We start from the raw sequence: 17,535 nt of genomic DNA on the forward strand, positions 1-17,535 counted from the left end.
CCCCCCCCCTTTTTTTTTTTATTGCCGGTCTTCGACATTGTACAGAGCACGCAACACAGAACAGAATTACATAACTACAGACATTTTGAACAAAAGATGAATGCCATCAGTCCAATAAGGACTGGCGTTGTCTTATTAAAATTCTCTCAATGCTGTCAGAGGTTCTATCCTCGACAGCCACGCGGGTACACAATCTTCTCTTTTCTTTATTTCAATGAATCTAGACATGCTTTCTTTGAAATACGTACGCGCAGGCCTAGCGTCCGGGTCACAGTAGTACCCAGACATCCTTGCACGCCATAAACTGTGAAGGCCATTCAGCATTATTAAGTCGAAGGGAACCCCATCCTCATTCTTTACCGCCAGATACCTGATTCCATGTGGGTTTAACGGTAACTCTTTCTTCATTGTTCGTTGTAGGACATCCCAGAAGAACACCCCGGCCCAGCAATGCAAGAAGACATGGTCTACTGTTACCGCTTGCTTGCAAATCAAGCAGTGAGATCCCCAGGGTACAAGGAAGCCACGTTCTTCCATGAATGTCTTCACCGAAAGTGTCCCTGTGTGTAGTTTAAAAAAGAACGTCTTTACCCCCGTAGGCACCTCCATTTTTTTCACTCGTTTAAGGACGTCCTGTCCTGGTCTTCCAGTGTATAGAACTCTGTACAATGGCACTGGAAATACAATGTCGCAAACATCTTTATATAATGCTTTCCTTTTAACTTCACTTAAATAATCAAACGAAAAACGAACAGAAAGAAAGCGCACACTATCCACAACTTCTTTAAGGTAGCCCCGAAGCGTTCCCGGCATACTATCAGTACTAACGATAAGTGCCGGCAAAGCGCCTCTCAACCTTAGCTGGCATACCGTACGCAGAAATGGATCACTCACATCCCGAAAAAACAAAAATCTGTTGACGAGCTGTCGTACAAAAAGATGCGCCAAGCCCAGCCCCCCTTCCTTCACGTGCCTGAACAGATTGGTTCGGCTACACCTTTCCCAGGTAGAGCCCCAGATAAAAACCGCGAACACTCTGTGCAGCTTTTGCACGTTTACTCTTGAACAGTACATCGTTTGCATGACGTACCACAACTTCGTAATAAAAAACATGTTACGCACTGTTGCCTTTGCGAAAATTGACAGGTTGATGCCGTTCCACCTTTCTGCTTTTTCTCTAGTTTCTTTTGCTTGGTTCGTCCAGTATTCATCGCTATTTTTGTAACTGTCCATGGGAACACCTAGATATCTGGTCGGGGTTCTTATCCAGCTCACATTTGCAAAATTGTCCGGGGCCGATGACCACTCTCCGTGCCACAAACCAAGCGACTTGCCCCAGTGCACTCTACTGCCCGTCACATCGCAAAACTTTTTCACTACCCTTATCGTTTCCGTCACACTTTGTTTGCTTGTACAACACACTGCGATGTCATCTGCATATGCCAAGAGCTTAACTTCTGTGTCTGCCAAGCTGTAACCGCGTATTTGATCATTTTCAATTATGGCCAAACACATAGTTTCTATGTACATCCCAAACAAAAGAGGACTGAGGGGGCAGCCCTGACGCACAGAACGCATAACGTTAATGGGGGCCCCCAATGATTTATTCACAATTAAGCGTGTTGTGCAGTTCTTGTACGCCAGCGCCACTCCCTCAGTGATTATGGAACCAACATTAACTTGATCGAACATGGCAAACAAAATATCATGAGAGACACAATCAAAGGCTTTTTCAAGGTCGAGCTGGAGCACTGCGACTCCGCCCGAGGTGACATCACAGCACTCGAGCACGCACCGCATCGTGTGAATATTTGACAAAATCGACCTTCCTTTGATACCGCACGTTTGATGACCACCAACTATTTCCTTTATGACGCTTTGAAGTCTGGCTGCCAAAACCTTCATAAAAATCTTATAATCAATATTGGTTAACGATATGGGCCGTAAGATGTCACCAGTCTAAGTTTGTCCACTTGATCACTCTTAGGGATGAGTATGGTATGCGCTTTGCCAAAGGAAGGTGGCAAAGCTTTGTTAACGTACGCATCATTAAACAGGTTTGTTAGCAACGGCGACAGTTCTTTTTTGAAAGCTTTATATAGACAAGCGCCCAGGCCATCAGGTCCGGGCGATTTGCCTTGGTTCAAGCCATCAATCGCCTTTTGAACTTCGCTTTCTGTTATTTTCCCTTCTATTCGTTCCTTCGTGTCGTCACTCAATCGCGGCATGCGACCGAGAAAAACCTTTTTATACTCGTCTACATTCGCTTCTTGAAACGCATAGAGCGACTGATAATACTCTAGAAACGCTTGGCCTATGCTCTTACTGTCTTCAGCAATTGTGCCGTTCCACAGAATCTTATCGACGTGATTCCTTCGACCATGCGCTTTTTCAAGTCCAAGCGCCCTTTTCGTGGGCGTCTCCCCAGCTACTATTGCATTTACTCTTGCGCGCACAATCGCTCCTTCATACCGTTAATTGTCAAGCTGCTCGATTTTTTCTTTAATGGTTCGCACGTCTTCTTTATACGCCCCAGGCTCTTCGCACTCAAGCGCTATCAGCTGCTTAAGTGTCTTTCGTAAGCCCTTTTCTTTCATTTCCTTCTCATACTTTAAGCAGCTCGATCTTTCTAAAGCTTTCATTTTTACTTTTTGTTTGAAGCATTCCCATTTCTTTGCTATTGTTTCTCTATGTTCCTCACTTACTTTCCTGACGGCCTCATGCACTGCCTCTACAAATGGCTCGTCTTTTAGTAATAAGGCATTCATTTTCCATAGGTCCCAATTAAAGTCTTCTTTCTTCCTCTCCGTGCCTATATGACATTTCACCAAGCAGTGATCTGTAAACGATACTGGTGTCACAGAATAACTATGGAACTTTGGAATCATGCCTTGCGATACGTATATGCGGTCTAACCGCGCATGACTACTACCTTGAAATCTCGTGTACATGACTTCACGCTCCCCCTCCAGGCACTCACAGACATCGTCCAGTTCATTATCCCTAATTAGCTTTGTCAACACACAACTGCTTTTATCGCGAATACCAGCATTATTGACTCTATCCCGAGCCCTCAAAACACAATTGAAATCCCCCAACAAAACCATGCACTTATCAGTGCTATCATACTGGAAAAGGTTCGCAAAAAATGAGGCGCGCTCTTCCACAGCATTCGGCGCATATATGCACATGACTCTGAATTCAAGGTCACGAAAACAAAAATCACAAAAAACAATCCTTCCGGATTGACATGAAAATACATTTTTAACAACAAGGCCAGGCAACTTCTTAACAAACAGAACACAACCGGCGGACGTCCCTACTGCGTGGCTCACGACCGCATAAAATCTAGTCGTGAAACGCCGCACCATGCTCCCGGTCTCGTCCTCTCCGTCAACCTTTGTCTCCTGGACAGCTAGAACGTCTAGGTCGTGGTCAGTGGCCAGCCGTATAGGACTTGACTTTGCCTGCGCCTAGCCGCCAACCCTCTTACGTTTAGTGTGGCAATAGCGAGTGACGGATTAGAAGCCATGCTGAACTAAAGTATAAGGTAGGCCCGGAGCATGGTGCTTACCCTTCACGACCAGCCCTCGGCTAGCCGCCTCCGGGACCGCCGGTCTTCCCGGTGGTGTTCGTCTGCTGCACTTTTTCACCAGGCCTTCTCTCGAGCGGAACATTTGGCTTAGGCTTGAAGACCGACCGCCTCCTTTGAGGCGCCTTCGCCGGCGGCCCATCACTAGTGCTGGATGCTGCGTTGTTCTTGTCTCCGGCCTCATCACGGGGGCGCTTGGATGAGGCACCGAGACCAGCGGCCCGGTCCCCTCCGTCAGCGTACTCGCCCTGTTGCATCGCTGACTCGTCGTCGTCCCGTTCAGCTTCACTAGCGCCTGCCTTCGCAGGATCTTTGTCCTAGTCGACACTTACAGGCCCAGTAACCTGCTCAGCGACTTGGACGACCTTGGCGTCAGCGACCTCCGGCACCGTCGTGGTACTTGTCTTCACTGGGGGCACTTGTTCTCCGGCTCCCTTGGCAGCGTCTTCGGTCTCAACTGCATCCATGACGTGTGCTGCCGCCTCTTCACTCGCGACTGGGCTAGTCGCAGTAGCGTAAGTCTTGACGCAGTCGGCGTCGACGTGCCCGAAGCGTCTGCAACGCGAGGAAGCGCGGAACCTTACAGTCCCGCCTGACGTGTCCCGTGCCTTGGCAGCGTAGGCATTGCATCGGACGACCGGGTACCACCACCAAGGCCAACTCCCCTGCAACGCGTATCTGGTGAGGAATATCTTCCACTTTCAGTCCGCCCTTCAGCGTGAGAAGAACGCTCCTCGTGGTCGAACATTTCTCCGCAACGCCTTGAACACGCCACTTCTCCCGGCTCACCTCAACCACCTTGCCGAAGGCCGCCAACGCAGTCCGCACATCTTCGTCTTCCACGCAGTGTAGCAACCAGTGAAGCCGAAGCTTCACCTGCTGGTCCTGAGGGTCGACGATAACACATCGCCGCTCCTTAACCTGTATCTCTTTGAAGGCCAACAGTCGCTTTGTTGCAGCAGCATCACCGAGGGTCACTGCCCAGACATGATTCACTTGGTACGCCCCAAGGCACACAACTTCCGGTAGCAGGCCCGTGGGCGTTAGAGCATCCCTAAAGTCCTCGACCTTATACGGCCTCGCTCGTACGTCACCCTGTAGAAACGCGGTGTTATTAACAATTCGTCCTTTTGGCAGCTGAGGCAAAATAAACTGGTAGTCGGTTTCTTCGTTGTTGCTAAACCTGTTTCCACGGCCAAAAGTGGCCGCTGTCGCTGCTCTACTGGAGCCCATGATTCCGCTGACCGCTCAGCTCGACTGCAGGAAGCAGAATGATCTGAGCTACACCCCCGACGGACAGCGTAGACGTATACGCTCACAACCCGATCAGTAAATACCTGCCGAAGCTGAAGGAAAACGAAAGTCCTATAAGCGGCGGAAGACCGGTTTTTATGTCGCGCGCAAGTACAAAGGGGCGCTTTGTTTCACTCATTCAATCTAACAAAACGCGACTTCATTGCAGCAACAAAAAAAAGAAGTTGTGAAGGTGCTGGGTATCGATCCCAGTACCTCTCGCATGCTAAGCGAGCGCTCTACCATCTGAGCTACACCCCCGACGGACAGCGTAGACATACGCTCACAACCCGATCAGTAAATACCTGCCGAAGCTGAAGGAATACGAAAGCCCTATAAGCGGCGGAAGACCGACTTTTATGTCGCGCGCAAGTACAAAGGGGCGCTTTGTTTCACTCATTCAATCTAACAAAACGCGACTTCATTGCAGCAACAAAAAAAAGAAGTTGTGGAGGTGCTGGGTATCGATCCCAGTACCTCTCGCATGCTAAGCGAGCGCTCTTTTTTTTTTCTTTATTTCCAATGTGACAACACAAAACAGAGAAACCAACACAAAAATGTTAAAAGCGCCAACCAGTAGCTTGTTGACGCGACATTGCTAAAAACGTTTTAATGACACTAGGTCATTAAGTACAGGATACCATGTTGGCTGTTCGTCCTGGGACTGGTGCACATCTCGGATATAGGCAATGCTTTCAATGAAGTTTTCTCTTACCGATCTTACAATAGGATCTGCATGTCTGACAGCCATTCTTGTTTTCCACATGCTATGCATGCTTAATACCATGAACATGTCATAGGGCACACCCCCGTCATTGTTAACCGCAAGAAAGTTAATTCCATATGGTGTGAGGGGCAAATCTTTTTTCAGCGTTCTCTGGAGGACGTCCCAATGAAAAATTGAATCTAAACAGTCTAGGAATATATGTGTTACTGTTTCTGGCTTGCGGCATAAACTGCAATCAACTGACCAGGGGACAAAAAAGCCCTTTTCCTGCAGCCAGGGTTTAACTGGGAGCGTGCCACTATGGAGTTGAAAAAAGAAAGTTTTCAGAGACGACCGAACTGGCATTTTTTTAACTCTCTTTAAAACATCCTTACCCGGACCGACAGAAAAAATGGCTCGATATAAAGGTACTGGAAGCATCACATCACGGAGATCTTTGTACAATTGTTTCTTTGATACTATAATGAGATAATCAAAAGAGAAACGTACTCGAAGAATCTTGAAGGCACTTACAACTTCGCGTAGATACCCGCACAAGCCGCTTCCAGTAACGCCACACGATGACACAATAAACTCGGGGAGAGCATTCTGCAGTCTCACTTGAAGCACTGCTCGCAAAAATGGGTCATGCTGGTCCCGCAAGAAAATAAACCTTGAGACAATCTGCCTCAGAAAAAGATGAGCTAAGCCGAGCCCTCCTGCTTTCAGTGAGTGAAATAAGTTCAGACGACTTGTGCGTTCCCATGTTGAATTCCATACAAACGTTGCAAGAATTCTATACAATTTCTGCGCACTAGTTCGTGACATAGCGAGCACCTGCAACACATACCAAATTCGCGCAACAAGGAACGTATTGCAAATAGTTGACCTGGTAAATATGGATAAATTTTGCCTCCCCATTTCGTAGTTTTCTGGCGCATTCTCTCAGCTTCTTCGCTCCAGTATTCTGCAGGCTCATCATACCAGTTTAAAGGTGCTCCTAGATATTTTGTAGGAGAGACTGTCCACTGTAAATTTTCAAAGACATCGGGCTTCTCATCCCAGCTGCCATGCCAAAAACCGGCGCACTTCTCCCAGTTAACAGCGCTTCCAGACATTTTGCAATACGTTCGAGCTTGTTTAACTGTTTCACGGACACTTTCTTTATCCCCACAAAAGACGGCTACATCATCCGCATACGAGAGAATTTTGACTTCACTGCCCATTAAACGGAAACCGCGTATTTTCTCATTGTGTATAACTTTTAAGCAAAAAGGCTCCAAGTAAATTGCGAAGAGAAGTGACGAAGCTGGGCATCCTTGTTTTATGCTTCTACATAAGTTAATATTACCAGAGAGTTGTTTATTCACTAATAAGTTAGTGCTACACCCTTCGTAAGACAGTTTTAAGCCTTCTAATATAATGTTTCCAACATTCACGTGCTCTAGAATAGAAAAGAGCACACTGTGCACAACACGGTCGAAGGCCTTCTCCATGTCTAGTTGCATCATAGCAACTCTTCCTTCCCAGGCATCGCAACACTCCAGAATACTTCTTGCCACATGTATGTTATTAAGTATCGAGCGGCCTCTTATGCCACAAGTTTGGTGTGGGCCTACTATTGATGTCATCACTGATTGCAACCTTCTTGCTAACACTTTCATGAATATCTTATAATCTACATTGGATAAAGTTATGGGGCGATACGACCGTACTGAGAGCAGCTTTACAGGGTCATCGCATTTCGGGATCAGCACTGTATGGGTTTTCCGGAAAGAAGGCGGCATGTATTTTACTTTATAAGCCTCGGCTAGAATACGGTGTAAAATGACTGCTAGTTCATGCTTAAATGCCTTGTAGAAAGCTGCGCCTATGCCATCAGGTCCTGGCGCCTTTCCAGGTTTGAGTTCATCAATTGCGGTTTCGATCTCATTCAACGTAATCGGTTCCTCGAGGACTGTCTTGACGTCATCATCTAGCCTCGGCATTAAAGGCAAGTATTCGCTATCAAAGCCAGCTTCTACCGCTCCTTTGCAGCTTAACAACTCTCTGTAGTGTTCGAAGAAGGCACGCTGTATTGTATTACTATCGCTACTACGCACGTTGCCGTATTCAATTTCTTTTATTTCATTTTGCGATGCGTATCTTTTCTCTTCGCCCAAAGCGCGCCTTGTGGGCGTTTCCCCGAGCCACAAATGCTCTGAGCGCGCACGTAGCACTGACCCCCTATATCTCTTGACATCAATGATTTCAAGCTCATTTTTTATATTCCTTATCTCTGTTGACAACTCTTCTGGCTGTGGGCATTTTATCGACAACAATACGTTAAGCTTATTTCGCAATTCATTTTCTTTTCTTTTTTCATTGTAGCGTAACACAGAGGCTCTTTCAATGGCTGTTATTTTAAATTCCTGTTTAAACTCTTCCCACATCGCTATAAACCCCGCGGATTCACTAGCAAGCATCTCTCGTATATGTTCTTTTATAAACGCGAGAAAGGTTGCGTCGTCCAGAAGTTTGACGTTGAATTTCCATAAGCACCAATTAAAAGGGCGGTTTTCTTTTCTCTTGCCGAGCAAGAACATTACAAGACTGTGGTCGCTGAAGGATACGTGCCTCACGTCATAGCTTCTACACAACGGAACCAGTCTCGCTGATATATAAGCTCGATCTAATCTCGCGTGACTGCCCCGTTGGAAATGCGTGAACACAGTCTGCTTTCCACTGCAAAACACCGTACCAACATCTTCTAATTCACGCTCTCGGGTTGCTGCGAGCAAGAAACCTGCACTTTGATCGCGTACAAGCAAGTTGTTATTCCGGTCGTCAGAAAAACAAACACAATTGAAGTCTCCCAGCAAGATAATATAGCGCTCAGATTTCAAATAGACATCAAGTTTTCCAAAAAAGTCACGGCGTTCTCTTTCATTATTTGGGGCGTATATGCAAATTGCCCGCCATTCCAAATCCCAGAGCGAAAAGTCACACAATCATTCGACCTTCATCACAAACAAATACAGATTGCGGTACAATTTCTAAAGATTTCCGCAACAAAACACACCCACCGGAACTGCCGACAGCATGTGAAACGCACGCACTGTACCGCGCTCTAAATGTTTGAACCATTCGGTCGGTGCGCTCTTCACTTTCAATTTTTGTTTCCTGTAGAGCGACTATATCTAAATCATTTTCTTGCAGTAACCGGCTGACCTGGTACTGCCGCCTTTTGGCGCCCAGGCCTCGGACATTGAGCGTACCAATGCGTAGCGCTATTAGAGATTTTGAAGCCATTTCCTTTTTTTTTTAGAAGAAGAAAAACAAGCATACTAGTTCAAGTGAACCCGTACATCCTGCCATTTCTCAGAACGCGCACAATTCTTTCCTAGGCAAAAGCGACCGAACTTTACAATTGCACTCTGCAGTCCGTCCCTCACCTCGCATACAGGCATTGCTGGGCGACGCCCTCGTTATTACGGGGGCGCCTACGGTACCGTCGGAATGGAATCCGGCGGAATGTGAGGCTTTGGCTTGAAAGAAGGACGGCGGTACGAACTTTCTTTCCTGGGCGGCTCCTGTGCCTTCCCGCTGCCCCCTTCGTCACCTTCGGAAACTTGCGTGTGTGGGCGTTTCGCAGACGAGCTGCTCGCGACGTCCATGTCTTCTTGGTCGCTACTCGGCGAGGCTTGAGTGGTATCGGAGACGTCTTTGACGGAGCACGTTGGCGCAGCGGTAACCTGTCGTTCAGGTGCCACGTCACTGTGGTCGCTTCCAACACTTTTCGCAAGTTCCTTCTCGGACGTTTCAACAGCTGCCTACGTAGGTTGTCTGTCCTTGATTCCCGCAGCCTCCGCCGCGTCCGCCTCGTCCATGATGTGCTCGGTGGGGTCCTCCCGGCTCCTTTGGCTCGCTACGCTTGCGTAGGTTTTAGCGCACTGGCTATCGTCATGTCCGAACCGACGACAGAGCTTACACCGTGGGACGCGGCAGTCTCGGCGAATGTGCCCTGTTCGCTGACACCGCAGGCAAAGCGGCGGTCTCCCCGGCACCACCACAAGGGCCGTAATGCCACACACTCGCAGCTGGTGTGGCAGGTCATCCAAAGTCACGCCACCCTTGAGCTGCAGATTAACCGTCCGTGTCGAGGAGCCCTTATCGCCGAGTCCTGGTACTCGCCATTGCTCTCTGCAAACGTCCGTCACTTTTCCGTACGGTGCAAGAGCAGCGCGCACGTCTTCATCTTGTATGTGGTAAAGCAGCCAATAGAGCCTTAGGCGGACAGTATGGGTGCTCGGATCTATCACGAGGCAGCGGTGATTCTTCACAGTCACATCAGTGACGGCGAGCAACTTCTTCATTCCTTCCGCAGTCTTGAAGGTGACCGCCCACACGTGATTCATCTGAAACGCCCCCAAGGCAACTACCTCGGGGAGCAGTTCCAGACGATCCAATGTATCTTCGAAGTCCTCAGCTCGAAACGGCCTGGCTTTAACGCTTCCGTGAAGAAAAACAGTATTTAAAACAGACGAACCTGATGGCAGTTGTGGCAAAATAACGTCATATTCTGTAGAATCCTGTGCATCTGTGCTGTTACCGCGGCCCCGCTGGGCCGCATTCGCCGCTCCAAGGGAGCTCGACATTACACGACCGTACACTACGGTGGCCGGAAGTGGAATGACTGAGCTACACCCCCGACGGACAGTGTAGACATACGCTCGTAACCCGATCAGCAAATAGCTGCCGAAGCTGAAGAAAAACGAAAGCCCTATAAGTGGCGGAAGACCGGTTTTTATGTCGCGCGCAAGTACAAAGGGGCGCTTTGTTTCACTCATTCAATCTAACAAAACGCGACTCCACAGCAGCATCAAAAAAAAAAAAGAGTTGTGGAGGTGCTGGGTATCGATCCCAGTACCTCTCGCATGCTAAGCGAGCGCTCTACCATCTGAGCTACACCCCCTACGGACAGTGTAGACATACGCTCGTAACCCGATCAGCAAATAGCTGCCGAAGCTGAAGAAAAACGAAAACCCTATAAGTGGCGGAAGACCGGTTTTTATGTCGCACGCAAGTACAAAGGGGCGCTTTGTTTCACTCATTCAATCTAACAAAACGCGACTCCACAGCAGCATCAAAAAGAAAGAGTTGTGGAGGTGCTGGGTATCGATCCCAGTACCTCTCGCATGCTAAGCGAGCGCTCTACCATCTGAGCTACACCCCCGACGGACAGTGTAGACATACGCTCGTAACCCGATCAGCAAATAGCTGCCGAAGCTGAAGAAAAACGAAAGCCCTATAAGTGGCGGAAGACCGGTTTTTATGTCGCGCGCAAGTACAAAGGGGCGCTTTGTTTCACTCATTCAATCTAACAAAACGCGACTCCACAGCAGCATAAAAAAAAAGAGTTGTGGAGGTGCTGGGTATCGATCCCAGTACCTCTCGCATGCTAAGCGAGCGCTCTACCATCTGAGCTACACCCCCGACGGACAGTGTAGACATACGCTCGTAACCCGATCAGCAAATAGCTGCCGAAGCTGAAGAAAAACGAAAGCCCTATAAGTGGCGGAAGACCGGTTTTTATGTCGCGCGCAAGTACAAAGGGGCGCTTTGTTTCACTCATTGAATCTAACAAAACGCGACTCCACAGCAGCATCAAAAAGAAAGAGTTGTGGAGGTGCTGGGTATCGATCCCAGTACCTCTCGCATGCTAAGCAAGCGCTCTACCATCTCAGCTACACCCCCGACGGACAGTGTAGACATACGCTCGTAACCCGATCAGCAAATAGCTGCCGAAGCTGAAGTAAAACGAAAGCCCTATAAGTGGCGGAAGACCGGTTTTTATGTCGCGCGCAAGTACAAAGGGGCGCTTTGTTTCACTCATTCAATCTAACAAAACGCGACTCCACAGCAGCATAAAAAAAAAGAGTTGTGGAGGTGCTGGGTATCGATCCCAGTACCTCTCGCATGCTAAGCGAGCGCTCTACCATCTGAGCTACACCCCCCGACGGACAGTGCAGACATACGCTCGTAACCCGATCAGCAAATAGCTGCCGAAGCTGAAGAAAAACGAAAGCCCTATAAGTGGCGGAAGACCGGTTTTTATGTTGCGCGCAAGTACAAAGGGGCGCTTTGTTTCACTCATTCAATCTAACAAAACGCGACTCCACAGCAGCATCAAAAAGAAAGAGTTGTGGAGGTGCTGGGTATCGATCCCAGTACCTCTCGCATGCTAAGCGAGCGCTCTACCATCTGAGCTACACCCCCGACGGACAGTGTAGACATACGCTCGTAACCCGATCAGCAAATAGCTGCCGAAGCTGAAGAAAAACGAAAGCCCTATAAGTGGCGGAAGACCGGTTTTTATGTCGCGCGCAAGTACAAAGGGGCGCTTTGTTTCACTCATTCAATGTAACAAAACGCGACTCCACAGCAGCATAAAAAAAAAGAGTTGTGGAGGTGCTGGGTATCGATCCCAGTACCTCTCGCATGCTAAGCGAGCGCTCTACCATCTGAGCTACACTTTTTTTTTTCTTTATTGCCAGTTCTCAAAGCTTTCACATACTCGTACATCTTATTAGCAACACAACCAAAACAAACAAAATAAATAAAATATTCCACGCTTCATGTAGAAAATGAAACATTCTGTAATAAAGCGACCAGCACAACTTGGCTGACTTTGTCTATTAAAATTCTTTGAGGAATGCCAATACTTCTATCCTGGGTAGGCAGTCAGGTACAACTTCACCTTTTTTTACTTCAATAAAGCGTGACATGTGTTCACGGAAATGCAGGCGCGCAGGCCGTGCGTCTGGGTCACAATAGAAGCCCTCCATTCGGGCTCGCCATATACAGTAGAGGCCTGTGAGCATGATGAGGTCAAATGGGACGCCGTCCTCATTGTCTAATGGCAGAAATCTGATGCCGTACGGATCCAACGGAAAATCTTTCTTTATGGTTCTTTGGAGGACATCCCAAAAGAACACCCCCGCCCAACAATGCAGGAACACATGGTCTACTGTTTCTGGTTTTTCGCAAATCAGGCAGTTGGAACCCCACGGCATGTAAAAACCGCGTTCTTCCAAAAACGTTCTCACTGTCAGAGTGCCCGTGTGAAGCTTGAAGAAAAAAGATTTCACTCCTGGCTGCACATCCATTCTTTTTACGCGTTTTAAAACATTGTTACCTTGACCTCCACTGTATATGGATCTGTACATAGGCACCGGAAAAATAACATCACACAGGTCACTGTACAATTTCTTTCTTTTTACACTGAACAGATAGTCATTCGAGAACCGTACTGTCAAAAAGCGGACACTCGCTACTATCTCTTTAAAAAAACCGAATAGAGTACCAGGCATTATTTGACTGCTGATAACAAACTCTGGTAACGCATTACAAAGTCGCACTTTACACACCGCTCTTAAGAACGGGTCGTTGACGTCACGAAAGAAAAAAAATCTATTTACAAGCTGTCGCACGAAAAGGTGTGCCAGACCCAAGCCCCATCTTTCACTCGCCGAAAAATATTCGTACGGCTGCAGCGTTCCCAGCTGGACGCCCAAATAAAGACAGCAAAAACTCGATGGAACTTCTGCACATAGACTCGCGAACAATACAACACTTGCATAATATACCATACCTTACTAACAAAAAATAAATTGCACATTGTCGCTCTGGCGAAAATTGAGAGATGAGCCCCTTTCCACCTCTCCGCCTTTTCTCGTGTTTCTTTCACGTTTTCTAACCATAAATCATCTGTTTTCTTATAATTTTCAAGTGGAACGCCGAGGTACTTTACTGGTGTTTCAACCCATTTCACGTTAGCAAATCTGTTGGGGGGTGACGGCCACTCGCCATGCCAGAACCCCAGGCACTTTTCCCAATTCACAAGGCTCCCCGTCACTTCCCCAAACCTTCTTACTACCGCAACAGCCTCCAGAAGACTCTCTTTTTCCGTACAACACACAGCTATATCATCAGCATACGCCAAGAGCTTTACCTCCGACGCATGTAATCGGAAACCATGAACCTGGTCATTTTCAATAATTGCTAGACATAACGTTTCAATATAAATACAAAATAAGAGCGGACTCGCTGGGCACCCTTGACGCACACTCCGCTGGACCTCAACTGGGCCCCCCAATCTGTTGTTGACTATGAGGCGCGTTTTGCAGCTTCGATACGCTGTGTATATACCGTCTGTGATGATTGAGCCTAAATTAACATGTTCAAGTATGGCAAACAAAATGGCATGAGGTACACAATCGAATGCCTTTTCTAGGTCAAGCTGAAGGATTGCGACAGCCGACCGATAGGCATCACAACACTCAAGTATACACCTCATAGAATGAATATTAGTAAAGATAGAGCGACCCTTAATACCACAGGTTTGATGAGATCCTACAATCTGCGTTATAACTGTCTGAAGTCTGCCAGCCAATATTTTCATAAATATTTTATAATCACAGTTAGTTAGTGAAATTGGTCTGTATGAGGTCACAAGTCTTAGCTTATCCTTTTGCTCTGTTTTTGGAATGAGCACAGTATGTGCTTGGGAGAATGACAGAGGCAACGTTCCCAACTCAAATGCCTCATCAAAGACATCTTTCAACTCAGAGGAAAGGTCATGTTTGAATGCTTTGTAAAATGCCGCGCTCAGACCATCCGGCCCGGGCGACTTGCCAGGATTAAGATCATCTATCGCCTTTTCTATTTCTGCTATTGATATCGGTGCTTCGAGAACTGCTTTTCTTTCTTCTGACAGCCGCGGCATGCATTCTAAGAATGTTGTTTTAAAACCTTCCACATCTACTGATTTATGGGCAAACAGCCTTTCATAGAATCGAAAAAACGCTTCGCCTATGCCCTCTGTATCGGTTATCTCAACACCGTTTTCCTCTATCACGTCGATGTGCTTGCGGCGAGCATGGGCCTTTTCGATTCCCAGCGCTCGCTTTGTAGGCGTCTCCCCGGCAGCCCAAGCCTCGGCTCTGGCCCGCACGAGCGCTCCCCGATAGCGTTCTTCGTCCATCACTTCGAGTTTCTGTTTTATGCTACGGATGTCGTCTTTAAACTTGCCCGGCTCTCGACACTCAAGCTTAACGAGCCTTTCGAGCATCGTTCTTAAATTTCTTTCTTGGACTTTTTCCTCATACTTAAGGCAGCTAGATCGCTCTATGGCTTTCATTTTGACATGTTGCTTTAATAAGTCCCATTGTGCGCCAACACTGGGCATCCGTTCTGTTTTTATATTGACACGTGTACTTATCTTTATCGGGCGACCACGTTTCGCCGCTTAACAACTGTAATCGCACAGCGAGGGACGCGCCTGAATGTATCCGATGTTTCTGGAAAGTTATCGATGCTTCTACCTGGCTGTCTGTTGTCGCCGAACCTTGTGTTATCTGATTTCATCGCGTAACGCGAATGGTGTAGAACTTTGTGGAAGGCACACGGGTCCGAACGTTTAGTCTGGAACATTCGATGACTGGTGTATAAAAGCCGACGCGCTTGACCCGCTGATCAGATTTTCGACGATCGCCGACTGTGTTCGCCGCTATCGTTGTGCTATAAGTGTAGCCTGTTTTGTGGGCAGAGGTTGACGATCCCTACATGACGATCCGACCGCTGGACACCTCGGTTTTTCCCGGACACTCTCGAGGATACAACAAAAGTATTATTGGCCGCGCCTGACCGCCGACGTCGCCCATTATGTCAGAACATGCCGAGACTGTCAGCGACGTAAGACACAGCCGACAAGGCCAGCCGGATTACTACAGCCAATCGAGCCTCCTTGCCGACCATTTCAGCAGATCGGGATGGACTTGCTGGGACCCTTTCCGACGTCAACAACCGGAAATAAGTGGATCGTCGTGGCGACAGACTACCTCACCCGCTTCGCTGAAACTAAAGCACTTCCGAAAGGTAGCGCAGCCGAAGTGGCGAAATTTTTTGTCGAGAACATCCTGCTTCGACATGGCGCCCCAGAAGTCCTCATCACCGACAGAGGAACGGCCTTTACAGCGGAGCTCACCCAAGCCATTCTGAAATACAGTCAGACAAGGCACAGGAGGACCACGGCCTACCACCCGCAGACGAATGGCCTTACGGAGCGGCTGAATAAGACCCTCGCCGACATGCTAGCGATGTACGTCGACGTCGAACACAAGACCTGGGATGCCGTCCTGCCGTACGTAACATTTGCTTACAACAAGGCGGTGCAAGAAACAACACAGATCACGCCGTTTAAGCTGGTTTACGGCAGGAACCCGACGACGACGCTTGACGCCATGCTGCCGCACGTAACTGACGAAGAGAATGTTGACGTCGCTAGCTATCTCCAGCGCTCCGAAGAAGCCCGACAACTCGCCCGCCTACGGATCAAAAACCAGCAGCGTACGGACAGTCGACACTACAACTTCCGACGACGCTTCGTCGAATACCAGCCCGGCGACCGTGTTTGGGTATGGACCCCGATACGCCGACGAGGACTCAGTGAGAAACTACTCCGACGCTATTTCGGACCCTACAAGGTCATCCGACGTATTGGCGCTCTGGACTATGAGGTCGTGCCAGACGGCATCTCGCATTCACAGCGGCGCCGCGCACGACCTGAAGTGGTCCACGTGGTGCGTCTTAAACCGTTTTACGGACGCTAACGAACTTCCCTTATTTTGTTGTTTTCATTGCTACGACTGCTTATTTGTTACTTTCGTTTGTTTGCAGCATCGGGTAGATGCTTTTTAAGAGGGGGGTATTGACACGTGTACTTATCTTTATCGGGCGACCACGTTTCGCCGCTTAACAACTGTAATCGCACAGCGAGGGACGCGCCTGAATGTATCCGATGTTTCTGGAAAGTTATCGATGCTTCTACCTGGCTGTCTGTTGTCGCCGAACCTTGTGTTATCTGATTTCATCGCGTAACGCGAATGGTGTAGAACTTTGTGGAAGGCACATGGGTCCGAACGTTTAGTCTGGAACATTCGATGACTGCTGTATAAAAGCCGACGCGCTTGACCCGCTGATCAGATTTTCGACGATCGCCGACTGTGTTCGCCGCTATCGTTGTGCTATAAGTGTAGCCTGTTTTGTGGGCACAGGTTCGCCCAATAAAATTTAGTTTTGTCGTTCACAGTGCCGCTACTGTGTCTTTCAACGTCACCACCACGTGACAATATCGTCTATCGCCTCTTTCACAGCTTGAATAAAACATTCGTCGCTCAGGAGCTTTACGTTTATTTTCCACAAATCCCATGAAAATGTGTTTTGTTTTTCCTTGCTTCCCATCAGACATTTAACTAGACAGTGGTCCGAGAACGACACGGGTTCTACATGATACTGGGTGCACAATGGTAGTACCTCGATCGACACATAAATACGGTCAAGGCGAGCGTGACTCAGTCCTTGAAAATGCGTAAACTGCACTTCTCTCGCTCCTTCAAGGCATTCTGCTACATCATCTACATCATGTTCTGCAATTAACCGTGACAATAGCTGGCTGCTTCTATCTTTATACCCGTGCTCGTTGCTTCGGTCTCGAGTGTTCAAAACGCAGTTAAAATCTCCCAACATAAGAACATGTTTCTCTTTACTCAGATACTGCGCAATGCCAAGAAAAAAATCTGTGCCTCTCTTCTGTACCGTTCGGCGCGTAAACATATTACCCTCCAATTGACCTCACTATATTGAAAATCAACAACGACCAATCTGCCACTTTGGCATGAATGAACATTATCGACAACAAGGCCCGCTAACTTTTTCAAAAATAGTAGGCATCCCGCTGACTTGCCCACCGCATGACTCACTGCCACATAATAACGAGACGTAAAGCGAAGCATCATGCTTCGGGTCTCCTCCTCCCCTTCAACTTTTGTTTCTTGCACGGCCAAAATGTCGAGGTCGTGGTCCGCCAACAATCTATACACTTGGTTCTGCTTTTTCTTTGCGG

The 17,535-nt window shown here is 48.0% G+C and overlaps 6 non-coding genes across 6 annotated transcripts; all 6 read right to left on the reverse strand.

Annotated features, from left to right (window-relative positions):
- Positions 1-5,073: 5,073 nt before the first annotated feature.
- Positions 5,074-5,146, reverse strand: TRNAA-AGC (transfer RNA alanine (anticodon AGC)). Its single transcript has one exon. It is a non-coding gene; the product is annotated as a tRNA-Ala (tRNA).
- A 5,326-nt stretch (positions 5,147-10,472) lies between these two features.
- TRNAA-AGC (transfer RNA alanine (anticodon AGC)) lies at positions 10,473-10,545 on the reverse strand. Its single transcript has one exon. It is a non-coding gene; the product is annotated as a tRNA-Ala (tRNA).
- Positions 10,546-10,733: 188 nt separating this feature from the next.
- Positions 10,734-10,806, reverse strand: TRNAA-AGC (transfer RNA alanine (anticodon AGC)). The gene has a single exon. It is a non-coding gene; the product is annotated as a tRNA-Ala (tRNA).
- A 187-nt stretch (positions 10,807-10,993) lies between these two features.
- Positions 10,994-11,066, reverse strand: TRNAA-AGC (transfer RNA alanine (anticodon AGC)). The gene has a single exon. It is a non-coding gene; the product is annotated as a tRNA-Ala (tRNA).
- Positions 11,067-11,514: 448 nt separating this feature from the next.
- TRNAA-AGC (transfer RNA alanine (anticodon AGC)) lies at positions 11,515-11,587 on the reverse strand. The gene has a single exon. It is a non-coding gene; the product is annotated as a tRNA-Ala (tRNA).
- Positions 11,588-11,776: 189 nt separating this feature from the next.
- Positions 11,777-11,849, reverse strand: TRNAA-AGC (transfer RNA alanine (anticodon AGC)). Its single transcript has one exon. It is a non-coding gene; the product is annotated as a tRNA-Ala (tRNA).
- Positions 11,850-17,535: the final 5,686 nt, after the last annotated feature.

This window comes from Dermacentor albipictus, chromosome 6 (assembly GCF_038994185.2).
Source record: "Dermacentor albipictus isolate Rhodes 1998 colony chromosome 6, USDA_Dalb.pri_finalv2, whole genome shotgun sequence".
Classification (NCBI taxonomy): Eukaryota; Metazoa; Arthropoda; class Arachnida; order Ixodida; family Ixodidae; genus Dermacentor; species Dermacentor albipictus.